General features: G+C 50.6%; 1 protein-coding gene across 9 annotated transcripts in view; it reads right to left on the bottom strand.

Annotated features, from left to right (window-relative positions):
• The window catches only part of Rimbp2 (RIMS binding protein 2), a 191,720-nt gene extending 169,079 nt beyond the window's left edge, over positions 1-22,641 (bottom strand). For 4 of the 9 annotated variants that reach the window (XM_052755513.1, XM_052755512.1, XM_052755511.1 and 1 more), the window contains exon 1: positions 22,108-22,641. The gene's annotated coding sequence lies outside the window, so the exon portion shown is untranslated. Of the gene's footprint in view, positions 1-21,886; positions 21,979-22,107 lie in introns of those variants that run through there. The other 5 variants (XM_052755519.1, XM_052755517.1, XM_052755503.1 and 2 more) reach the window with 4 other exon arrangements.
• Between the last annotated feature and the right edge of the window lie 3,499 nt (positions 22,642-26,140).

The raw sequence follows: 26,140 nt of genomic DNA on the forward strand, positions 1-26,140 counted from the left end.
ATGAGTCTGATGTGTCCGCAGCTTCTTTTGAGGGAGGACCAAACCTTGGGAGGAGGCCTGTGTGAGTGCTTGTACACTGGGAATGTGTTAAACCTGCCAGCTCGGTTTGAAACGGCCCAATATAAAGAAAATATAACCTGCCCGGTACCCAACAAGAGCAGCTGACAGGATACAGGATGTAAAGTGATGAGTCAATGGGGGAGGGGGAGGGGGAGGGGGAGAAGGGACTCTGGCCAGCTGCTACCTCACACACCATCAGGAGCCAGCCCTTTTGTCTCCAGGCAGGCGAGCGCCAGCAAGACCGACTCCTGCCGAGCTCAGGGCAGAACCTAGAGGTGACTGGGGGTTGCTGCCCCAAGAGTCTGTGTCTAATAAACCATCTGTCCAGAGGACAGGATGGACCCAAGTTCATCAGTCCCTGAGAAATGGCCTCAAGGAGGACCCTCATCTCAAAGCCTCTTTTAAAACCTGTATTTTCTTTGGAGAGCCAGTGGCGATGTTAGAGGTTGGGATGGCGGTGCCTCGTCAGGGAGGGGCTGCCAGCATTCCAACAGGACAGGGTTGATGGCAACGTCATCCCTTCTCACACAACTTCCTCACACAGAAATGTTGTGAGTGACCCCTTTATAAAAAGAGGAGAGAGATAGCCGGGCGGTGGTGGCGCACGCCTTTAATCCCAGCACTCGGGAGGCAGAGGCAGGGGGATCTCTGTGAGTTCGAGGCCAGCCTGGGCTACCAAGTGAGTCCCAGGAAAGGCGCAAAGCTACACAGAGAAACCCTGTGTCGAAAAACCAAAAAAAAAAAAAAAAAAAAAAAAAAAAGAGGAGAGAGAGAGAGATGCTCTACTTCAGAATGCTGTGCAGAGAAACACTTCACTTTCCACCCAGATCCACCCAGATTTGTAAATGGCTTTTAAACGAGAGAAGGACAAGTCAGACTTCTCTACGGACAAAAGAGGCCCAAGTGTGAGAATGAATTTGTACCCTGAACAACCTATGGAAGATTGAGAGTGGAGAGTACTCTAAGATGGCCTAGCTTAGAAAAATCAGGGAGGGGAGGCCTGGCCTGACTTTTTTTCTTCCTCCAGCTTTGTGGGACAGTCTCCTATATATCTACTTGCTGACCTTAGACTCACTATATAGCCCAGGTTAGCCTTGACCTTGCAGAAATCCTCCAACCTCAGCCTCCAAAGTGCTGAGATTACAGGCATGAGCCACCACCCAGTTTATTTTGTTTTGTTGGAGACATGGTCTCACACTCTAGCCGAGGCTGGCCTAGAATTCACAATATAGCCCAGGCTAACTTCAAACTCGTGGAACTCCCCCTGTCTTGGTTCCACCTCTTTGAAGAATAAATGTCTCCTCTTCCGAAATTCATCCTGCTAGGATCCGCATGGGTGTGAAGTCTTACCTACAGTGATTTCACAGATAAGAGAGAAGAACAAGGGCTGGAGAGATGGCTCAGAGGTTAAGAACACTGGCTGTTCTTCTAGAGGTCCCGAGTTCAGTTCCCAGCAACCACATGGTGGCTCACAACCATCTGTAATGAGATCTGGTGCCCTCTTCTGGTCTGCAGGTATACATGCAAACAGAACACTGTATACATAATAAATTAATAAATCTTAAAGAGAGAGAGAGAGAGAGAGAGAGAGAGAGAGAGAGAGAGAGAGAGAGAGAAGAACAAAGTTTGGAAGAAGCCCACATATCTCTCCACAGACCACTTTACCACTGCACCCCTTCAGCAAGGAGTGAGGACAATCTACACATCTAGATGATGTCTGAGATGCATGTCAAGGAAGAGCAAGGTGTAGAAGAGTGGACAGAGCCAGGTTATGGACTCTTGTTGGCCATGCAGGATTCTCACTCAGCCAGTACACACTCATAACTATCTACCTCAAAGGCAGGGGTCCTGAGGAGGCAGTTCGGTACAAACCTGCCACCCCCTTGCAAGGGAGACATGCAATGTGTCTGGTAAAACGTTTCACTGGTTATTGCTGTGGAGTGTGGAGTGTGGAGGCTGTCCCTCACATTCTACTCGTGATTAGCAGGTGGTGTTAGGACACTGAATAGCAAATGAGAGAATCTTCAGAAGGCACAATCATTCTGAGTGAAATCAATGCCTCTCTCAACCTATGGTTTGAATGAGAATGGCTCCATAGGCTCACCTGTCTGAACGGTTGGTCCCCAGTTAGTGGGGCTGTTTGGGAAGGATCAGGAGGTGGGTCTTGTTGGAAGAGGAGTATCACTGGGTGTGGGCTTTGAGATTTCAAAAGTCCACACCAGGCCCAGTCTCCCTCCCTCTCTCTCTTCCTTCTTCTTCTTCTTCTTCTTCTTCTTCTTCTTCTTCTTCTTCTTCTTCTTCTTCTTCCTCTCTCCCCCTCTCCCTGCTGCCTTCTGATCAGGATGTAAAGCTCTCAACCACTGCTCCAGCACCATGCCTGCCTGCCACCCCACTCCCTACCATGGACGAACCTCCTAAAACTGTAAGCAAGCTCCCCAGTTAAACACTTTCTTTTCTAAGAGTTGCCTTGGTCATGTGTTTCTTCACAGTGACAGAACAGTGACTAAGACACGAGCCACATCTTAGAGGCTTCTATTTGTAGTAACTGGTGAACAACACAGAGGTCCACAATCGGTCAAAGTGCAAAAAAAAAAAAGAGAGAGAGAGAGAGAGAGAGAGAGAGAGAGAGAGACTGCTGTGGATGATTGATTGATTGATAAATAAAATGCTGATTGGTCAGTGGCCAGACAGGAAGTATAGGCAGGACAAAGAGAGAGGAGAGGTCTGGCAAGTGGAAGGCTAAGGCAGAGAGATGCTGCCAGCCGCCACCATGAGAAGATGTTAAGATACCGGTAAGCCACGAGCCACATGGCAACTTATAGATTAAAAGAAATGGGGTAATTTAAGATATAAGAACAGCTAGCTAGAAGCCTGAGCCATTAGGCCAAACAGTTTAAATAATATAAGCGTCTGTGTGTTTATTTTCTAAGTGGGCTATGGGACTGCAGGGGCTTGGTGGGACCCAAAGAGAAACTCTCCAACTACAAGAGACTGCAGAATAGTCAGTCCTAAAGGGAACATATATATCACTCTCCTGCTCCCAAGGCCCAGGGATCATTGCAGAAGAGGGTGCAGAGAGATCATAGACTCAGAGGAGGTGGATAACTACAAGGAAATGTCTTCCGGACACAGCAATAAAGCTGCACCTATGAACCCATAGCAATTGCAGCAGCATGCACAAAACCTGTGCAAACCCAAGCCAGAACAAATCCCTACGTGGAGGGAAGAATTGGACGTACAACTCCACCCCTATCCATGGATCAAATGGCAATTGTTAGCTGCCAGGAGAGACAGTTTTCTCTAAGCGTATAGTCCCTGGTAAGATGACCATTCTCCAATGGAAGACTACACAGCCAAGAATATTTAGGCAATGCAAATCGGTCTTAAAAAACATTTAAGAAAATAAAAAAGACACAAAGGTGGATGGGTAGAGCAGTGGGGGTGGGCAGGAGATCTGAACCCTCAAAGAACTAATTCTAAAAAGAAATAAATGACTCGTGACAAGCATCTTAAAAGTTCTTATTAATAAAATCAAACCTGAGGCCAGTTATTTGGGGTGAATGCTGGAAGATCAGAGAAGCAGAACAAGCCACAGCTACCTCACCTCACCAATTCCTCAGCTGATCCTGTTTCCTCAGACTGGAAGCCTCTCAGTCCTCATCCTGAGTGAATCTCAGCTGAACTGTGCTGCTCCAAGGCCTGAAGCTTTAACCAGCCAAATGCTCGCCCAACTTCTTCCCAACAAGGATGAGTAAATAGAACATCTGCCCTTCCACAAAGATGCTTCTCAGTAAAACGCATGTCAGCCTTGTATATCATCCAGTAGAACTAAGGACTCTCAGAGTTGTCTAGCTGTTACCTTCAATGGTTCCAAAAAGGTCTCATCCCCCACTGTGTTCTGAGCCTATTAAACATTAACTCCCTGGCCCCTCTGCTCCCCGAAGGGAACGTCCTTTCCACCCCCAGGCTCTGTCAATGCTCTGCCGAAGTTTCCTTAAGTCGATGTCACACCTCGTGCTAACAAGCCCAGCTTAAGCAATACTTTCAGATGAATTGAAGGTCACGGGTGTTAATTACAAGTACTTATAATTAAGAGATGTTGATTCTTTTCCCGTTCCTCCCCCTGCCACGTGACAACCCCAGGCTAGTAATTTTTAGAGACACACATGTGGCTAGGACAGGTCTCAGTGTCCTCATAAATCTGGATCCCCACAGTTGTCCTGTGGAGCCTTGGGAGCACCCAGCATTCCTGTTCCAGCAGGAAAGATGCCACATCTACAAAGGAGGACCAGAAGCTTCCTTTCCATGCCAGCTCTATGTGGAGATGCAGGGCCCTATACAAAGTAGAACCATAAATAAAGACACATGGTCCTGAATGGCTACAAGGAATTCACACCTGCCTCTCCTGCATCTCCACATGATACAGTAAACCTTCTGGACTGAGCCATCCAAGTTCTGGCCATTTCCTGCTGCGAGCATTAGCCTAACCCACAGCAAGACACATATGTTAGCAACTAAAATCCCCACAATGCATTGCTCACCGGGGGCAGTTAATAGAAGCTGCTGCTACTGACAGATAAAATAGTGTCTTTAAAGTTGCAATATGCTAAGAAAATATGGTCTTCCGAGAACTTCAGATTGCATCAAAAATGAAAATGATGGATGGCACAGTGTATGCTTGGCATTTTATGGTGGAGCCAGCAGAAGCATGGAGATGGAAGGGCCTGGTTGGATCCCCCCCCCCCCCCCGCCCCCCCGCCATGGAAAGCACTGTCCAATCCCTGCTTAGACCTTACCATGCTATGGAGGAACACACACTAACAAAAGACCCACTCACTGTGGCTGTGCTCAGAAGGGCAGGACCATGGGGCTGGAGAGATGACTCAGTGGCTTAGAGTGTGCTCTGCTCTTACAGAGGACCCAAGTTCAGTTCCCAACACCCATGTCAGACAACACACAACCACCTGCAACTCCAGTTCCAGGGGATACAACACCCTCTTCTGGATTCATCAGGCACCCACGCAAAACATGACCATTTGCTCACATAGACACACACAATACACACACAAGTAAAAACTAAACAACAAATCTTAAGAATAAAAAAGGAAAGACCTGTTTTCACAGGACTGTGGCATTACAGATGGGACTGTCCATCTTTCAGCTACAAACTGCCCTAAAATAACAAAATATTTGTCCCCAAAAGATTTGTAAGTAAATTGTATCTTTTTAAAGAAATGGGCAGTCCTATTTGATTTGCTGATTACTCTAGGGCCATGAGAGGTTTAGGTAATTCATTTTTAAGGTGGGATTATTGGTCAGGTGTTGTTGACACGTGATTGTAATCCCGTAATTGGAGGCATGGGGATCACAGCTTTCTTGGTCACCTTGGGCTGCATAGTGAGCTGCTTTGGCCGTAATGGGTTGAACAGTGTCTTCATCATCAGAGTACTGTGACCTTACTTGGCAACAGGTCCCTTGCAGATTTAGTTCAAGTAGACATGAGGATCAGGCTACCACTCTAGCTAGTAAATATGTCCCTAAAAGAGACGAGATGCATGGGATGAATGATGCCAACACAGAGATGTGGCCACAAGCCACGGGGTACAGAGGACTGAGGACCACTGGAAGCTGGAATAGGAACCGAAGGACCTCCATCTTCCCCACCTACCCACCAAGAGCATGACCTGTAAATCCCCTGACCTTGAATTTTAAGCATAAGATAAATTTCTGCTCCAGAAGCTTGAGGCAGCAACACGGTGGTAAGACTTTTCTATCTTACTATGTTCCTCTTGCTATCTTCCAAGGACTCTGCAAGCCTGATCCTGGCACCATAGCCTGGCTCCCCTTTGCATCAGCAAATCCAGCCTCTCTGCCGGGAGGACCCTTCTGTGGGATGCTCAAGAGACAGGAGGAGTCTCTTGATAGACCCATACTCTACTTCTGGTAGTTGTTCCCTGGATGGAGCCATGGACAGACGCCCAAGACAGACATCTCAAGGAAGGAGCCTTGGGTCTGCGGCTCACCTGGCCACACATCCCAGCTGCCTCCTGTCCTATTATCTCAAGCTCACTGCCCTTCCCTCAAGAGAGAAAACCCACCTGACCTGGCACTGGAGGTCCCCGCAGTTGTCCTGGCTAGAGTGCCCTCCAGACCACAGCCACCCACCTCCTCTAGGGTCCTCCTGAATGAAGACTTATTTGGGTGTCGTGTGACACCCATCACAGATCTTTCTCATCTTCATACTGAGAGCTGTGACAGATACCCTCTGCCCCCAGGGGCTGCTTGAGCCATGGAGTCCCACAAACAGGAAGCACCAGGACCCTGAAGTGTGACATGCCCACAGAAACCATGAGGCCACTGTCACCTTCCCATCGTCCCCCGTGAGACAGAAACTCAGACAAGGGACCTGATGTTGAATTCGTGTCACTCTGCTGATCCCGACAGCAGGGCCTCATGGTCCGGTGCCAAGTATAAATTCAAGGATCTGCGGAGATTAGAGGTCATCGTCGTGTCGGAGGACGAGAGTCTGCCAAGACCATAACTCGACACAAGGCAGACAATGGCCCAGTGTTGGCTCAGGGCCCGGCACACACAGCTAGGACAGTTATCACTTGGCTGGGTCCACAAGGGCGAGGCCATGTGTTCCAACACCAACAAGTGGGTCTCTCCTGCCAGCTGGCGGGATGCCACTGAAGGGGCTCCACAGTCCAGCTGGGAGCCAGAAGGATGGTGAGGAGGAGCGGGTGAAATGGAAGGAGTGCTGGGGAGAGAAGCAGAGAGGGAGGACCCAGAGCAGCCCGGAACACAATGGGGAACTGGGCAACCCAGCTTCCCAGAGAGCAGCAAAGGTTTACATCACTAATAAGATTAAAAAGCACCCTCCAAAAGAAGTTCCCATAAAGAGATTGTCCACTTTCTAACAGGTTGATTATTTCATTCACTCACTCTGTGTGTGTGTGTGTGTGTGTGTGTGTGTGTGTGTGTGTGTGTGTGTGTACATATAGAAGTCAGAGGACAACTTGCAGGAATCTATTCTCTTTCCGACATGTGGGTCCCTGGGATCCAATTCAAGTCCTCAGGCTCGTCGCAATCACCCTTACCCACTAAGACTTAGTGGGCAAGTCCTCAGCCCCTCCCCCTCCCGTTGTTTTGAGATAGGGTCTCTGATTTGCCAAGTAGCTTAGGTTGCTTCACCAGAGAGCCCCAGAAATCCACCTGTGTCCACCTTCTCAGCTCTGAAATGAAATGACAAGCCACCGGGCTTTTTTTTTTTTTTTTTTTTTTTTTTTTAAACATGAGTTCTGAGCAGTGAACTCAGGTCATCTTGCCCCCACAGCGGGTGCTTTACCCACTAAGCCATGTCCCCCAGCTCTACCTTACCTTTTTAAAATGGAAATAGCATGATAGTTTTCCCAGGTTGCCCTTGGCGGGTTGTAGTCCCCACACACACGTCTGTATGTGGTTCTTTTCCTAAACCACAGGAAAACAGGAGAAACAAAACAGCCATGAGAGGCAACAGAGCGCACCTCCCCCACCGGGGGCGTTCGCTAAGCATGGACTCCTTTTCCTAAGTTCCCAGGTACCCTCATTTGCTCTCTGGTGCTGTGATGAGACACTGGCCAAAGGCAACGTGGGGAGGAAAGGGTTTATTTGGCTTACGTGTTAAGAGTTCGTCGCCAGCCGGTGGTCGTGGTGGTGGTGGTGGTGGTGGTGGCGCACGCCTTTAATCCCAGCACTCGGGAGGCAGAGGCAGGCAGATCTCTGTGAGTTTGAGGCCAACCTGGTCTACAGGGCGAGATCCAGGACAGGCACCAAAACAGCACAGAGAAACCCTGTCTCGAAGAGCCCGTCACCAAGGGAAACCAAGGCAGGAACTGAAGCAGAGGCCATGGAAGGATGTGCTCAGTTGGCTTTCCTACACAATCCAGGTGATACCCCCACTCACAGACTGTAAGCTGAGTCACCTTACTTCAATCATCAATCAAGAAATGCCCCACCCATGCACTCTCAAGCCAATCCGTGGAGGCTGACCCTCAGCTGAGGGTTACCTCTTTCCAGGTGTGTTAAGTTGACAAAAAAAAAAAAAAAAAAAAAAAAACCTACAAGCAGCACGCCAGGTGACTAGAACCTGAACAAAGTACACCGGCGAACGTTACATTTTATAGGGCCAGCATGGGGGTTTACGACATCCATCCCAGCACTCAGGGAGGCAGAGGCAGGTGGATCCCTAAGTTTAAGGCCAGCCTGGTCTACATAATGAGACCCTGTCTTGAAACAAAAGTTAGGCTTTTGAGATGGAAACCTCTTTAGATCACAGAGGGGAGTCGGGAGAAAAACACTTAAAAAATTAAGAGTCTCACCAGGCGGTGGTGGTGCACGCTTTTAATCCCAGCACCCGGGAGGCAGAGGCAGGTGGATCTCTGTGAGTTCGAGGTCAGCCTGGTCTATAGAGAGAGTTCCAGGACAGCCAGGGCTACACAGAGATACCCTGTCTTGAAAAACCAAATTTTTTTTTAAAGATTTATTTATTATGTATACAGCATGTATGACTGCAGGCCAGAAGAGGGCACCAGATCTCATTACAGATGGTTGTGAGTCACCATGCGGTTGCTGGGAATTGAACTCAGGACCTCTGGAAGAGCAGCCAGTGCTCTTAACCTCTGAGCCATCTCTCCAGCCCCGAAAAACCAAATTTTATATATATATATATAAGTCTCTATTCACGTGGAGTATACATGTTTCTCTACTAGTAAAGACTTTTCCTAAGAAAGTATAAGAATTGCTTGTTTTTGAGTCATGAGTTTGAATTTTCCCAAACAGGAAGCCTGCTCCTGGCATAAGCCTCTGGGATAGAGCCTCCATAGAAAGAGCATTGCTGGTGAGTGCTGGATTCTCACAAAGTGCAGCCCCGGGGAGGAGGGGCCGTCTGGACTCCTGTCCTGGAAGGTTGCATATGTTCTCAGGATCTGAGGAAAGATTTCTTCTTTTCACCAAGGGAAGCTTCCAACCTCAGCCCAGGGGCGCAAAGCCTAAGTTCTCTGTAATGGGGCTGAATGTGAACCTAGGCCTAGACTGCCATGGGCCACCCCCAGGTCTGCCAAAGCGTCCGTACAGCTCCCTCTCCTGCCCCGGTCTCTCTCTTTGTCTTCCTGCCAACCTCTTTTTTCCCTCTGATTATCACAAGCCCTGTAACTGCCTGATTCTGAGCAGCAGATGACAAACGGTGGCCTGACGGGTCCATTAGTCTCTTTTAATTTATTACATTTTAATTAATAAAGGCGCCTGTGCTGGTTCACAGAAATAAATCTCCTGACACCCCCAGGCCTTTCTCCAGCTCAGGATCTTCATTTTCTCTCTGCTCTCACCCCCACCCCCACTCCCACCCTGACCCCAGTCCGATCGATCAGCAGGCCAACAGCAGGTCACAACCCTGGATTGAGATGCAGGTCCTCTGAACCGTCCTGAGCACAGCTGGTCTGCTGAGTGGGAGTGGAGGGGGCCTCACACACTCCCAGCTAGCATACATCACCCTATCGTCTATAGATATAACCAGCGCAGGTGGTGCCATGGACAACGACCAGTGACACAGGACAGGACCATCAGGAAAAGTTAACTCTACAAGGGAAAGAAGCCCCTCCCCCTGGGGTTAATTTGCATATCCCCGGAGAGTCAGAAAAGTCAACACAACTGATAAAAATCGAAACCGCCCACAGAGATTATCTGTGTGTTCCCAAAGACATCTCAAACGAAGACGCTAAAACAAAGACACAAACAGTGCTCAGGGAGGAAGGTTCGTGACCTTGACTTTAACTTAATCAGTGTCCATCTCTAAACCTGGACTTGTCCGGTGAGTCTTTCTAGCCTCAAGGATCCGGCTTTATCAGAGTGCTGGGGAGAAGGCAGGGAGGAAAGCTGCTGAGCCTTTCCACAGCCGCGCTGGCGGGCCTGGGTCTCCCCTCCACAGCGGACCACCTCACATTCTCAGGAAACAGTTGGAGATGGCGACGTCCCCCATAAATAGCTACCTTTCCCCCCACCGTATCTCCCTTTGCTGAGGATAGACCCTTCGCCCTGTGAGATGAACAGGCCACCCCCACGCTGTGCTTAGAGGGGGCTGGAGACACCCCACCCCGACCCCACACCCCAACAACACAGCATGGACAAGTCCTGGGGACTCCCCATAGTTGCCAGTTTAATACTACAAGGGGCAGAGAAAAATCTAGACTTCTCAACAGCTGAAACTGTGCAGTGCTTCCAGGAAATGTTGAAAACTGTCCACACCACAGTTAACAAAGAAAAAAACCCCACATTCCATCAAGGAGCTGGCTGAGTTGGCACGTCTGTGTACGTGCATGGTGGGTGGAGTATGAGTATGGGTGGGGGGGCGGGGAGGGTGAGTTCTTCCTTTGTTTCTACCTGTCAAGGTCCTCTATGGTGGAGACAGAAGGCTCTAGAATCAGCATCTAGACTGGAGTCTTGGTCCCCCTCCCCAGTCCCAGATACAAAGCCTGTGACTTCTCTGGGCTTCCTTGCCCATGCATAAAGCTGGTGTGGGGTAGCAACCATGTAGAAACCTCATGAAATAAATATGCTTGAGCAGCGCCGCCCAGGCATGCCAGCGTGGTCCAGGACATCTCCTTTTCCACCAAGGGTCCAGAGGAGATGATGTCTACCAGCAATGTATTCTTTGTCATGAAACACTGCAGTTCCAAGGTCCGTGGTCAGGAGAAGTAGGTTTCCTGCCAATGCCTGGAAGCCAGAAGCAGCCCTGGCTGCCAGTGGTCCCACAGAGAACTTTTAGCAGCAATTAGCTAATGAACAGAGAGAGGCTTGCTTCTTGCTCCACTGGCTTCCTGCAGGCCCCCATCTAGGTGGGTCCACTCTGCCCCAGCCAGTCCTGAGTTGCCTCACAGTCTTCCCAAGAATCCCTAATCACTAATAAGAAAACTGTCGGGGTTGGGGATTTAGCTCAATGGTAGAGCGCTTGCCTAGCAAGTGCAAGGCCCTGGGTTCGGTCCTCAGCTCTGGAAAAAAAAAAAAAAGAAAGAAAGAAAGGAAAAGAAAATGTCACCTGCTGTTTGTGTTTGAAAACCACCTTGTTTTAGAATTTGAGTGGAAAGAGTGTTTTCAAATGGACATCAGTGAGTGGCAGGTGGTGGTGGCGCACGCCTTTAATCCCAGCAGTTGGGAGGCAGAGGCAGGCAGATCTCTGAGTTCAAAGCCAACCTGGTCTACAGAGTGAGTTCCAGGATAGCCAGGACTACAAAGAAAAACCCTGTCTTGAAGAAAGAAAAAGAAAAAAAGACCATTGATGTTCACAAGCTTTCAAAGGACTTGTCGCTCACTCTCAGGTTCACTGATGAGGGAGTTTTGCCCATCCCCTACCCCCACTGCCTCCATGGGCTGGGAGGTGGCCTGGCTGGGTGGCTGCTGTCCCTGTTCAGCCCTGGCAGGCCTGGCTGAGCCTCTAATTGGATCCATGCAAGTCTGAGCCCCCACACACACACACACACATGACTCGCCACCACGAGCCCTGATTAGCGTTCCACACACGCTGTCAAGGCCTCCTCTGGGGTCTGGTGGCTTTCCACATCTGAGTCAGAATCGATAGCTTTAATGCAGAGTGTACACGGGGCTTGCTTTTAAGTGGAGTGTGTTGGGGGAGAAGAAAGTAAAATAGGATTATAGGAGCTTAGGGGCTGCAGGGAGAAGAGAGACTTCTGGAAGCATGGGAACAATCTAGAAGCAGGGTTTAAATCCTCGGCAACAGAGAAGTGGGGGATGGGCCCCCAGTGCAGGCTGGAAAAGTGAACCCCACCAACTCACATAGGACCTTGTGCGAAGTCCCCTTAAACATCCCGCTTCCTGTGCCCAGGACCTGACTGGAGAAGCCTCCTTCTGAGTCGAACATCAAGCTCCCGCTTCGCCCGCCCCAGAAGTCACAGAGAAGTCACTGCCCCTTCCGATTATGCTTTCCCAAAGCCAGCTCCCAACTTGATTTCTTTCACTTGTTTGTTTTGTTTTTAATTATTAACTACAACATATAATTTATTATGTGTGTGTGTGCGCGCGCACACGCACACACACCACAGGATTCATGTGGAGATCAGAGGACAATTTTGCAGAGTCAGTTCTTTCCTGGGGATCGAACTCAGACCACCAGTCTTGGCGGTAATCACCTTTACCTGTTGAGCCGTTTTGTTGACTCCCAACTTCTTTATCAAAAAATAAAGCAAAGGCCAGGCGGCAGTGGTGGTGCACGCCTTTAATCCCAGCTCTCAGGAGGCAGAGCCAGGCGGATCTCTGTGAGTTCGAGGCCAGCCTGGTCTACAGAGCGAGATCCAGGACAGGCACCAAAACTCACAGTAGCTCAGTTGGCAGAGTCCTTGCTTAGCATGTTTGAAGCTTTGGGTTTCTTCCACAGCACTACATAAAACGGGCAAGGTGACCCACACCTGCAACCCCAGCGTTCAAGGTAAAGGCAGAAGCATCCCCAGCCTGGAATACATAGAATCTTCTCTCAAAAGATGTAATTATAGGGACTGGGGAGATGGCTCAGCCTTTAAGAGTACTGTTAACTCTTCGGGAGAACCCGAGTTCGACTCCCAACACCCTCGTGGTGGTTCACAACCACCTGTAACTCCAGTTCCAGGCACTGATACCCTCTTCTGGCCTCCTGTAGCACCAGCACACACACACACACACACACACACACACACACACACACACACACACACAACACACACACACACACACAGAGCAGACATACATGCAGGCAAACACTCATCCACATAAAAATAAATCTTTGGAAAAATAATCATTTTTTAAGTACATAAAGGCAAATGTTCCCTAAAAGGGAGTTTTTTGAGTTTTTAAGTCTAGAAGTCATCCTGTGTCATGGGATACCCTGAAGGGTCCCCCCACCTCCCTCCCACCACAGCTCTGGTGATTGTGTTCACTGTGTTCCCTGTTTTACTGCTTTCTGACTGTGGAGTCTCAGCTAGCGATTCACCTCTCCATGCCTCAGTTTCTCCATCCACACAGTGGGCTCCCAAAACAAGTTAGAACAACACTGGCTTCTCACCTTTGGAATCATAGTGTCGGGGAATATTATTTTAAGGTGTGTTACTTTTGTTTATGTTGCATTTGTTTAACTCTGTGAAGCTGTGTTCCTGTGCCTGTCTAAAACACCTGATGGTCTAATAAAGAACTGAATGGCCAATAACAGCAAGGCAGGAGAAAGGGTAGGCGGGGCTGGTAGAGAGAATACACAGAGGGAGAAATCTGGGAGGAGAGAGCTAGGAGCCAGAGAAGGAGGAGGACCCCAGGGGCCAGCCACCCAGCTGCACAGCCAGCCACAGAGTAAGAGTAAGATTTATAGAAGTAAGGGAACAGGAAAAGCCCAGAGGCAAAAGGTAGATGGAATAAGTTAAGGAAAGCTGGCTAGAAACTAAGCCAAGCTAAGGCCAGGCATTCATAATTAAGAATAACCCTCCATGTGCGATTTATTTGGAAGCTGGGTGGTGGGCCCCCCAAAAGCCAAAAAGAGTAAAAAAAAAAAAAAAAAATCTCACTCAAGATATGACCGGGCTTGCAGTGCCCACAGGCTTTGGGGACCACCTCTTGTGGCTGCCTCTGCTGTCTTCAGGTAGCCACAATCCCTTACAGCTCTGTGGGTGTTTTCCTCTGTCTCAGACCCCGCCCCCAACCTCTTAATAACAGGAATGCATCCTGCTCCCTAAGAGGCAGGGTAAGGCCCCGCCCCCACACAAGAAGACCTGACCTTCTTGGCAACCTTTGTCACCCTTAAGGGATTAGGGTGGCGACCTCACCAGGGCCACTATTCAACCCATGCATTTGTTTTATAAGGATGCTCTGAAGGGAGGGGGCGGGGGGGGGGGGTGCGCCGCGGGGCACGTTGCCAGCTGCTCCCGGGCTGACCTTGCAATAAATATCACAGTAAGCATCTGGGCACAGGCCTGCTATCAGGATGCAGACTTGGAAGGCTGGGCACCCCCTGCACTCATCAAGCGGTGCCATATATACATTAACTTTATTTAGGGGTGACGTGCAGTTTTCGAGTATCGCTCTCATCTACAATGACATTAAATTATGCATGTCTTTTTTAAAAAAAAAGCACACTTACTGCAAACAGATAAAGTCAGTAAAATACAGGCAGGATTTCACATGGGCATGGGAGGGGCGCTGAGGTAGAGAGAGTGATGTTACTGGGGTCTGCACACTGCTAACCAGCAACACCGGAGCTTGAGGAAACTTCTGTGATACCCATGTCTCCAGGGTGGAGCCCGAAGGATCAGACCCCAGTGATAATAAGCAATAGAGTCTCGTGGTCCTTAGCTAAGAATGCAGACCAGAGACAGGGGTTGGGGCAGTGGCTGGTGCTAACCTTGTGTTCACTTCCAAGAGAAAAGAGTTTCCTATGTCCCCCTCTCTATGATAGTGAGCCGTAGAACCATGCTGAGGTGGGGGGGGGGGGGGACACTTGGCTATCCCTGAAACAACCAGCCAGAAGAGCCAAACTACCACACTGGTCTCGCTGCCCCCTGTCAAACCCAAGATCACATGTTGAATGTCCCCTGGGAAACCTTGGGGTAGGAGACCTGAAGGTCGAGACGGTGATGACGCCTGTAGCATACTGGTGGTGTTCCATTCTCTGGCTGTCGCATGCTGTTCCCCACACACGCTCTCCATAGACGGAAGCCTCAAGCCCCAAAGCGGAAAAGAAGCCCCCAGACCGCAAAAACACCTAGGGCAAGGCCCCCATGGCCAGGGTCCTGACTGAGGACGCCAGTGAAGGATCTCAGGCTGAGACAAAGGTTCAGGCCACCTCTCTCCAACCCAAACCATCATGGGGACACAGGGACACAGCCAGTCACAAGTGTGAAAGTCTCTCCCTCCCACCCCGGCCACTGGCTTTGCATTTACTCTTGACAGCGCAGCTTGTAAGAAAGGAAAAGTCACACGCATTGCAAAAAGGGGCTGTAGAAATTCTGGGCTGTGCCTCACGGGTGACAAAGGTCCACAAGCTCTTCGGGGTCAGGTGGTGAGCTCTGCTGCTCAAGACTGTGGGCTCTTAGCGTTAACTCCCTCTCCCAGAGCTCCCAGCCTGGTCTAGCCTGAACTGGAGCATCCCGGGCTCACCAGGTATGGGGTAGCACAGAGGAATGAGCCAGCCATCACTGGGCCACTTCTGTGAATCATGTCCCAGCGACACAGTGTGTTCGTCCAACTGCTCCAATCACTAAGATCAGGGAAAGTGGGGGGGGGGGGGGCAACTCAAACACCATTTGAGTCAGGTTGAGAAGGGCTGGGCTGCCCCTACCATCACAGAGCCAAGTTCAACACAAGCGGAATTTAACATGCACCCATCTGCTGGGCACAAGTGGGGATCATGGTGGTTTGAATGGAAATGGCCCCCACAGGCTCATAGGGAGTGGCACTATTGGGAGGTGTGGCCTTGTTGGAGTAGGTGTGGCTTTGTTGGAGGAAGTATGTCACTGGTGGTGAGTTCTGGAGTTTCAGAAGCTCAAGCCAAGCCCAGTGTCAATCTCTCTTCCGGCTGCCTGCCAACCCAGATGTAGAACTCTCTGCTCTTTCTCCAGCACCATGTCCGACTGTACACCTTCATGCTTCCCTCTGAACCTGTAAGCCAGCCCCAGTTAAATGTTTTCCTTTATGAGAGTTGCCATGGTCATGGTGTCTCTTCACAGCAATAGAAACCCTGAATAAGACAGGGAGCAAATCTCCAGGACCTGGCCCATTCAACAGCTGTGAAACCACAGATATTTCCCAGTAACTCCATTACTATCTTGACGGCACCTCTCCTCCTGAGTCTCTTCATAACGACAGTGACCTGTCCTCACAGCTTTGTATGGTCAGTTGTCTTAATTTCCCTATCTGAGGTGCAAAAGTGACCTTGCCTAACTCCTCATGTAAGTTCAACCGGGTACTGTGGCCACAGTGAACATCACTAACCACAGCACTGGGCAGGGCAGGCTCCCAGAGGGTGCCCTGTTGTGACGGTCACTGGACTCCAAGCTGCCTATCAAGGATGGCAATGGAATTCACAGGATAACCTCGGTGGTCCCAAAGGCCAGTAGGGACTTCCCTCCTCTCTCCTGCCCCTAGGGATACGAGCGAGCATCTACTAATCTCTGCTTGTGCTCTGATATCCCAGAAACCCACGAGGATTGTGTAACCTGAAAATTCGGAAGAGCCAAGTTTACACTTGGGGTCCAGATCAACTGCTGTCTTAGAGCAGTGCTTGGCCTGATCCACACAGAGCTGTGGACAGTTAGTGGCCTCGAGGTGCCGCTGACCTGTAAATGAACCGCAATGGGCCAGCAGTCGGGAAGTCACCTCCGCAGTCTAGAAGTCTAGTTCCCTGCAGGAATGCTGTGGGGCATCAGGGTGGGAGGAGACCCTGTGCCAGACGTTTGTGCCCTGTGCTCAGTGCTCACACAGAACGAGGCCACCAGGGGGCAGCAGAGAGCAAAGGGACCAGCCCTGCCCACTTGTGCAAGAGGGAGAGAGATCCACCTGTCATACAGGTCAGGCAGAGAAGGACTCTTAGAGGAAGTGACCTCTGAACAGCCCCCTGGACAAGTGGACAGCTTTGGGTAGAGGCTTCCAGGCTAAGATGTAAGGGAGAAAGAAAGAACACAACCACATCACGAATGCGGGGGTTGGGGGGGGGGAGCCTCTAGGGACCTCACAGTGGCTCTGACAGACACTAAATATGACAGAGTTCCCACGACACAGCGGGCTAGACCTGCTGTCATAGGACTATGTCATGCTGTGTGGCCTGAAGATCAGAAATGGATGCAGGAGGCCAGGGGCATGAGTCACACAGCCCATGAGGAGATCTCAGGCCAAGGCCATCGTGAGAGAGAGGTCAGACTTCAATGCAAAGGGAAAGGGGGCAGTGGTGGACAAACCTGGGTGGAGCTAGAGGGATCTAAAGGAATGTCTAGATAAAAGGAATGCCCAGTCAAGATAGGAGAGAGGGGGTGGGGGTGGGGGTGGGGTGCTTTATACATGCTTCTGCTCTCAGCAGTAGTTCTGACCAGGCAAGGGTTGTATCTCAGGAGGAGAATGCTTGCCCATAATCCCTCAGTGAGGAACTTGGGTGTGGCTAGAGCAACTGCCTAGAATTCCCCAGTAAGGAACTGGACTAGAGCACCTGCCTACTATTATGTGTGAGGCCCTGGGTACCATTCCTAATCTCTCTCTCTCTCTCTCTCTCTCTCTCTCTCTCTCTCTCTCTCTCTCTCTCTCTCTCTCTGTCACACATACACACACACACACACACACACACACACACAGGTACTTCCGTTTTAAAAATGCCCCTCTATATATCATGATGTAAGTACTCACCCTTCATTAAAAAAAAAAAAAAAAAAAAATTCGCCGGGTGGTGGTGGCGCACACCTTTAATCCCAGCACTCGGGAGGCAGAGCCAGGCGGATCTCTGTGAGTTCGAGGCCAGCCTGGGCTACCAAGTGAGTTCCAGGAAAAGGCGCAAAGCTACACAGAGAAACCCTATCTCGAAAAACCAAAAAAAAAAAAAAAAAAAAAAAAAAATTCACTACATCCCACAGTGTGGGGGAACTCTGAGATGGATACAAAGGCCACATAACACAGACCACACATCACAAGCCCCTCACGGCATATATTACACAGAGGAATGGTTAGTGAATTATGCCTTGAGAAAGCTGTTGTACAAATGTTGACACCAAATGGGATGTGATGACACATGCCTATAATCCCAGCATTCAGTAGTTGGAGGCAGGAGGATCAAAAGTTTAAGGATAGTTTGGGCTACAGGAGAATTTGTGTGGGAAAAAAAAAAATGGGCCAGCAAGATAGCTCAGTGAGTAAATGCACTTGCTGCCAAGCTTACAACCTGAATTTAGTTCCTAAAACTAATAGGGTAGAAGGAGAGAACTGATTCCCACAACTGACCTCTGATCTGTGCACACATGCCATGGCATGCATATGCCCCCACACATATACACATACACACAAATGAATGAATGAATATTTCTTTCTTTTTTTCTTTTCTTTTTTTTTTTTTTTTTTTTTTTTTTGGTTTTTCGGAGACAGGGTTTCTCTGTGCAGCTTTGCACCTTTCCTGGAACTCACTTGGTAGCCCAGGCTGGCCTCGAACTCACAGAGATCCGCCTGGCTCTGCCTCCCGAGTGCTGGGATTAAAGACGTGCGCCACCACCGCCCAGTAAATATTTCTTTCTTAATGCCGTCCCTCAGCACTTACTCTAGGAGCCAGAGGCCAGGACAAGAGTGGTTTTCAAAAGCTCCAGCGATGGAATAGAGCACACACTGGGTCCAAGGTTAGTCCCACTGTGTGCCTGTCATGCCCACTAGGATGGAAAGGGCAGGGTAGGGCTGCAGTACAACAGGGTTTGGAGTCAGGAGAGCTAGACGTGGAACGTGGGCTGTTTCGGCCTGAGTCACGTGATCTGGGACAAGCCACTTCATCTCTACCTGTCAAGTGGGAACCAGTGCCTGTGAGCCACATGTAGAAGTAACACTCATTGACACATGACAGCATCAAGCAGCGCCACTCTGCTTTCACAGTGACAGGCACCCATCACGCCCTGGAAGCAAGCCATTGACTCTGTCCGTCATCCCCCCACACACACACACTAGTAACAGCAGCCAACTGTAACTATCAGTACCCCCTCAGCATCAATGAATGAGTCCTGTCTCTAACATACAGAGCAGGGGAGGGGGGGAGCGATGGGAAAGGGTGGCGGGGTATGAACTTTGGTACTTCCTATACTGTTACCAGAGAAATAAGAGGAGCAGGAATCACAGGGTACAGGGAGAACTGTCACCGTGACTAAAAAGTACCACAGTGCCATGTGTCACAAGGCCAGGAAATCCTCCTACGTGGCCAGGGCAGCCATCCCTTAGGGCACATGGGATGCATACCCTCACAATGACCACTCTGAGATACAGCACAAGGCAGTGCTCACTTGGAGCCACAAGGACCCTACTGTGCGCCAGGGCTCTGGAGATGCCTCAGCTGCCTTCCTGGGGAAAGGGGCCAAGAACGCGAGTGGCGGACTTTATGTGGAATATTATGCAGCAGTGGTCAGAGCAGCCCACCAGAACCGAGTGCCCAGATTGACTCAAGCAAGCAGAACCCCAGCAGGGGGCTGGAGCACACCGGGCTCCTAGTCATCTAAAACCTGAAGACAAATCACGCTGGGTATTTCATGCAGACCCCCAAAGCAAGGTCACGTACCAAACAGGAGCAAGGATTTGGCTGAGATAGAGACAGTTAAAAAGAAAAGAAAAGAGAAAAGAAAGGGTGGAGTCAGATAAAAGAAGAGAGAGATGGAAGCAAGGAGAGAAAGACAGGGGGAAAAAAAGACAGAAAGGAGCTGGCCCCACCCTTCCATGGACAGCGTGTCAACAAGAACAGCAGGTGTTCCCCAAGGCTGGCTGGCCTCTCCCACGTCACTGGGAAATGACACCGCTCTCCCTACAGGTGGACACAAATAAGAAGGCAGGGAGCAGGATGGAAGGTTGTCAGTGTTTTCAAGATGGGTCTGAGGGATGCAGGGGAGCACTCTGGAGATTGGCACCTCCTCAAGCCTTCCCGTAGACTGGAAGCTCTCCAGTCAAACTGCCCATGCACTTGAACCCCAACTTGTGGCACCACCGGGAGCCTCCTGGGCACAGAGGAGGCTTAAGGTCACTTTCCTCTGAGCCTTTGTGTCCCGCATGCTACTTGCATGCTTTGTAACAGTGCTCCATTTGTGACCCCACCAAAGACTACGGGAGCATGGAGAACATTCGCCAGAGTGGCTTAGTGTCCTTTCATCCAGGGGTGTTCGTATGGGGTCCCAAGCAGCACTAGCCACCTCTGGGAACTTTTAGAAAGGTAGATAATCTGCCCCTCCCCTGAATCATGCCATACACTAAATGGTAGAGTTCCTACAAGGCAGCTGTCCAGAAGCCTGATGTGTCTTTGCAGACAGGCATGTGAGCCCAGCATGGCCACTGCACACTGGGGAAGCACCCTGTGGCTCCCACATCTCCCCATCTTCCCTCATGCTGTCAGTGAGAGCAGAGGGTAAAGGACCAGCTGCTCCCTCTACCCTGGACCACTGGAAAAGCTGAGCTCTGGGCCCTGGTTACCCTAAGCTTCATGCCTCTGTCACATACACCCCTAAAGCACCACACTGTCTGGAGCTCAGAAGTCCTGGCCTCAGAACTCATACGACAGAACCACAAATGTTGGGGGCCAGCAGCTGTCGAGATGAGAAAGGAGCCAGTTTAGAGTTGGGGGGACTCTAGTAAGTCTGGGAGAAATGGGGGGAATGGGGTAGTTTTCTGAGGCCCCATGCTGGTCACATTCCACACCCGGGCTCATTTGAGATGCCCCCAGCTCTCGGTGCCTAGCTCAGAATTGGACAGAGAAGAAATTGTTCCACCACCTGCCACAGAGGCCCAGGGCCCCGGGTACCGCCTCCTCCTCCACACTCTCCCACATCCAGAACCACCTCCCTCTTCCTAGTAGGCAGCTCCATCTGTGACATTCCCCTCTCCCTGACATGAGTTGTCTCCTACCCACATCTCCTTCAGGGTCCTTCAGAAGGGTCTGTACTGAGGCAAGACCTTCTGCCTCTTCTCTCCCTCAGCCCCCAGCCCCCAACACCCTGAGGATCTATAACACAGAGAGACTTTCCAGAGGGGTCTAGTGAGCCCCAAGTTCAGTCCCCACAACCCACAGTGGACGTGCCTCCCTCCACCCAGGCTGGGAATGTGCTCCTTCCTTCCTTCCTTCCTTCCTTCCTTCCTTCCTTCCTTCCTCCTTTCCTTCCTTCCTTCCTTCCTTCCTTCCTTCCTTCCTTCCTTCCTTCCTCCTTTCCTTCCTTCCTCCTTCCCTTCCTTCCTTCCTTCCTTTCTTCCTCCACACTTTCTTTCCTTTTCTAGTCCTTCCCTCTTTCAATCTTCCTCCCCTCTTCCTTTCCTCTGTCCCTCTCTCCCTTTCTTCCTCCCTCTGGTTTCTTCCCTTCCTTCTCCCTCGCTCTCTTCTCTTCATCTCCCCTCTCTCTTCCTGATCTGATCACCCAGACATCCGCCGCTCTCAGTCAGCTCAAGGGACAGCCAGCATGCTCTCCCTGGGGACAGAACCAAACTGCTCCCCCAGAGGTCCCAGCAAACCATGGCCTCCCTCAGGCTCTCTGTCCACACCAGCGTCCTGGCAGGTCATCCTGTAAACCTGCAAACGCTGCCTTTCCAGGTGGAGGGCAAAGTCTGTACGTACACACACACACACACACACACACACACACACACACACACACACACACACACACACACACACCCTGTGCCAAGAACATCTGTCTCCGCAAACAAACCATTGCAGCCACTCTCCGGGACACTGTTGGACAAATTCACATTGCACATTTCAGTCCGCGTGGGCAGTGGATGGCGGAGCGACCGGGATGCTCCGAGCCCGCTTCCCTCCCCCCTGCGCCGTCCCCCAGGAAGGCGGCCCCAGGCCCCAGGCGCCCCGTCTGAAACCCTGAAGACCGACTTGCTGCCCTCTGGAAAGGCTCTGCCCGAGCAGCGTGGTGTCAAACTTTGCCCAGAGGGGCTTTTCTGTCTGAAAGGCTGAGGACCCAAGAAGACCGGGAGAGCCACAGCGCCACCGTCATCGCCATCTCCGCCGACACAGAACGGATGAGAGAAGCCCTTCCCTTCACTCTGACAAGGATCCCTTGGTGGCAAGCCACACGAAGACAGAAGCCACAGTAGCATCCCTCACCAAGCGTCACCCACGGCAGCCTCTTGTCCTCGGCAGCCACCACTGCCCACCCAAGGCCGAAGGGCATCCTCCCAGTGCTGGAAAATAAACTTCACCGGGGCAAAGAGTTCCCTGCTAAGCCCCCGTCACCAGGGCCACTGCGGCTCTAAGAAGAAAGGTGAATGGAACAGGAGCTATTTTTAGGAGGAAAAAAAAAAATTAAATCTCAAATCGCAGCCTACCTTGGATGTTCTCGGTGCCCAGCCTCCCGGGCTCCCAGAGAGAGAGAGAGACAGAGAGAGAGCCTCTGCAGTGCACTGTGTCAGATTACAAACTGGGGCCAGAGGGAGGGAGGGAGGAGGGAGGAGAGAGAGAGAGAGAGAGAGAGAGAGAGAGAGAGAGAGAGAGAGAGAGAGAGAGAGAGAGAGAGAGAGATCCAATCAACACTGAAGGGCACGGGTGTGTGGGCACGCTTGGAATCAGCTAGAAATTATTCATTTAATTTTTGCAGGGAGAGAAGAGAGAGAGAGAGAGAGAGAGAGAGAGAGAGAGAGAGAGAGAGAGAGAGAGAGGAGGGCGCAAGAGCCACCCGACAGAGAGCAGTAGCCAGAGCTTGGAAAAGGCAATGTTTTAAACACACGCACGCACACACACACACACACACACACACACACACACACACACACACACGTGCGCACACAAACGCGCATGCACACATGCATCCCAAGATGGCTCTGTCCCTTCCCTGCCGGCGTCTCTCATGGAGCTGTGGTCAAAAAGCAGGGCAGAAATGGAGGCGGAGCTGGGGACCTTGATGCAGGGCTCAGGGCTGAAGAGCTCCCCTGGCGGCCCAGGGCTGGGTCTGCCCCTGCAGGTGGTCCAGGGCCCTGCAGCCAGGTCGAGGCAGACAGGGATGTGCCCACCAGGCTGGCTGTGCTAAGGGATGCAGAATGAGGCGGCTATGCAGAGCTCCCCGCTGCCTGGGTCCCTTATCCCTGTCCAATCTCCCTCCCCATCCAGCTGCCCATCACCCTCATGTGCCCTTTCTATCTTCAACCTGGCAATTGCCAGATGTACCAGCTACCTAGCAACAGAGGGGCAAGAGAGAATAATATCAGGAAATGGACACACACACACACACACACACACACACACACACACACACTCCCTTGGGGTCAGAATCTCACTGTTAACTCTGTAAAGATGCTAAACAGCCCTGCTCCTCTGAAGGGATACCTCAGCCTGGCAGCATCCTGATCGAGGCTGCGTGGGGCCCTGTGGCCTGTGTAGGAAAAGACTGAGGGAAACTATAAACAAAGCTGGCACACGTATCACCTGCAGCTCCTTCCTACCAAACGAAGGGCTTCTGGGAGCTGTCTGTGACCTCTCTGATTAAGGGACCCACTCCCTGAGGGTTCACTCGTGGACCCTGAATGAACCACAGCAAATAAAACCAAGAGACCAAGGGATGCTCCCCACCCCCACCCCGCCCCCAAGATGATGCTCCCTACCACAAAAATGTGTTCAGTTAAAATTTTCAGAGCCCACACCAGCATCAGGCAGCTCACCACTGCCTATAACAGCAACTCCAGGGGATTCAATGGGTACCTGCACACATACACACACACACACTAAATCTTAAAAAAAAAGCAAAGCTTTCCTAATCGGGACTCATTTTGCATCCTAAATATGACTCTGAACTTGCCCTTGGGAAGGGAGGCTTCACTCAGGCACTCGTGCCCCAAACATAGGTTCACACTGAAGTCAGGAGTCAGGGAGTGAAATGCCTGCCATACCCTTCACTTCCGAGCCATTAGGTCCTGGCAACTGCCAACATCCTAAGACCATGGAAGGCCCCAGAACCCACTCAGACTCACATGCGCTTCCTCATAGCAGTAATGTCGTAGTAGCCACTGGGAAAGCAGCTCAATGTCCAGGAACCAATGGTTGACCCATAGAATGGGGTATGTCCATACAACAGAATAGTATTCAGCCATGAAAAAGCACGAAGGACTGATTTCCACTATGCAATGTAAACACTTAAAAATTTTTGCTGACTGAAATGTTCAGGATAGATGATCCCACAGAAATAAAGAGCAGATTGGTGATGATAAAGATTGGAAACCAGTTTAATGGGCCTGGGGTTTATCCTGGTGCAATAGACATACCATGGAACCAGAGGGGTAGTGGCGACACATACCATGGATATTCCACATGCCATTGTTCTATACACACTTGGCAACAGCTGAAGTGTGTCATCTAATCTGGGGTCGCACTGGCCCAGCACTAATCCTGGCTTTCCACAAGGCCTTGAACAGGTCAGTCCGCCCCACACCTGCAGAATCGCCATCTGTTTGAAGCAGTCCGCCAACTTCATGGGGCTTTTGTGAGAAAACAAACCCACTACTGCTCTAAAAGACTCATTCTGAGTCAGAACAAAGCACAGACCTGAAATCCCAGCACTCTGGGAAGCTGAGGCGGGAGGAGTGCTGTAAGTTCAAGGGCAGTCTGGGCTACTGAGACCCTGCCTGTAATGGTCGGTCACTGATTAATAGTTATATGGGCTGGGCTGTGGCTAAGTAGTAGGGCACCCTGGGCTCCGTTCCCCCACCACAGAAAACAAAAATTTGGGACTGGAGGGATGGCTTGGTGGTGAAGAGCACTGGCTGCTTTTCCAGAAGACCCAAGTTCAATTCCCAGCACTCATACAGGGCTTATAACCATCTGTAACTCCAGTTCCAGGGGATCCAACGCCCTCTTCTGGTGGGCACTGTGCACACACGATACATAGACTTACACGGAGGCACAACATAGATAAATCAAATCAAATTAAATAATAAACCCTTTTTAAGTAACCAAAAAATATTAAAATTGAATGGCTTTCGAACTCTACTTCGTTAGCAAAGAGGAAGTCATTTGCAAAGTATTCCTACACATCCAATAGGTCCCAAGTCCAAGGCTCACTGACTCTGTCACTCCCTGTTGGTGTCTCTCAGAGCGGTCAGAAAGCAAGACAGAGCTGGGCGATGGTGGCACACACTCGGGAGGCAGAGGCAGGCAGATCTCTGTGAGTTCGAGGCCAGCCTGGTCTACAGAGCAAGATCCAGGACAGGCACCAAAACTGCACAGAGAAACCCTATCTCGAAAGAACCAAAAGAAAAAAAAAAAGAAAGAAAGAAAGAAAGAAAGACAGAAACAGAGGTGGAGCTGCGGCCCTTGCTGCCAACCTGAGAAATCCTGCAGGACAGTGAGAATTCTTACACAGTGCAGTGCGTAGCTCAGTGCACACTGTTTCTTGGTGTCATTTCCTAATTCCACAAAAAAAGAACAAACTAACAAGGGTGAGTTTGTGCATGAGATGCTGGAAATGGCGTTAGACTCTCGGCTTCGTGGGCACATCTCTTGAGACAAGGTGATATAGGTGAGGCCACTCTACTCCAGGATGGATGAAAGCCGGTCCAGCCCAGCAGGAAGAACTGTCAAGTCTGAAATATAGAACAAAAGCAGTCACGGGTTCATGCTGGTCCCAGTCCATTCACTCCTGAGTACAAGACAGACCATGGAGCTCCCCGGGTCACCAGGCTGTCACAAACTGTGACCAGTAGCACATCACCGAGAGTTTATCCCACGCTGGATGAAACACCTGCAGAGGATGTCACAAAGGGGTCAGAAACTGAGCTGTGTAATGAATGCCCCTTCCGTGCCCCAGCCCTTGCCTGGTGGGGGCACACAGCTGCCTCCATGGAGTTCTGTTGTCAGCAGAAGCACCAGGCACTCCGGTTACGGTGGGGTTCTGAGGGCTCAGAACTAAACAGGAGCTACGTACGTTGTTTGAAATGTGCCTAATAATAGGTCTCTCTGCTAATGCTGAGCGTCAGCGCCCCAGCAGGCCGCCACAGAGCACAGGCGGCTTCATATCCCGCCAGCTCCAAAGTGGGCAGAAAGTGAAGCTAAGTCCTTGACGCAGGATTTTGAAGCCAGGTGTTGACATTAAGCCTAGCACTGTGCTAGGAGTTTCTTCATAGAAAAGCCTACACAATTCCCTGTGGGTCAGGAAGGAGAGTCTAGAAAGCAGGGAGGGCTGCGAGATGTGCTGAGACAGTGATCTCCCAGAAAGCAAGGGAAAGCATGGAAACAAATGGGTGCTATTAAGAAATTGGATGGGAGGGATGGGTGGAGTACAGATAGAGATGGGGATGGGATGGGCATGGGATGGGATGGGATCAAATGGGATGGGATGGGATGGGATGGGATGGAATGGGCATGGGATGGGAT

Source organism: Peromyscus californicus, unplaced genomic scaffold, assembly GCF_007827085.1.
Source record: "Peromyscus californicus insignis strain IS unplaced genomic scaffold, ASM782708v3 Scaffold_2__1_contigs__length_46816999, whole genome shotgun sequence".
Classification (NCBI taxonomy): Eukaryota; Metazoa; Chordata; class Mammalia; order Rodentia; family Cricetidae; genus Peromyscus; species Peromyscus californicus.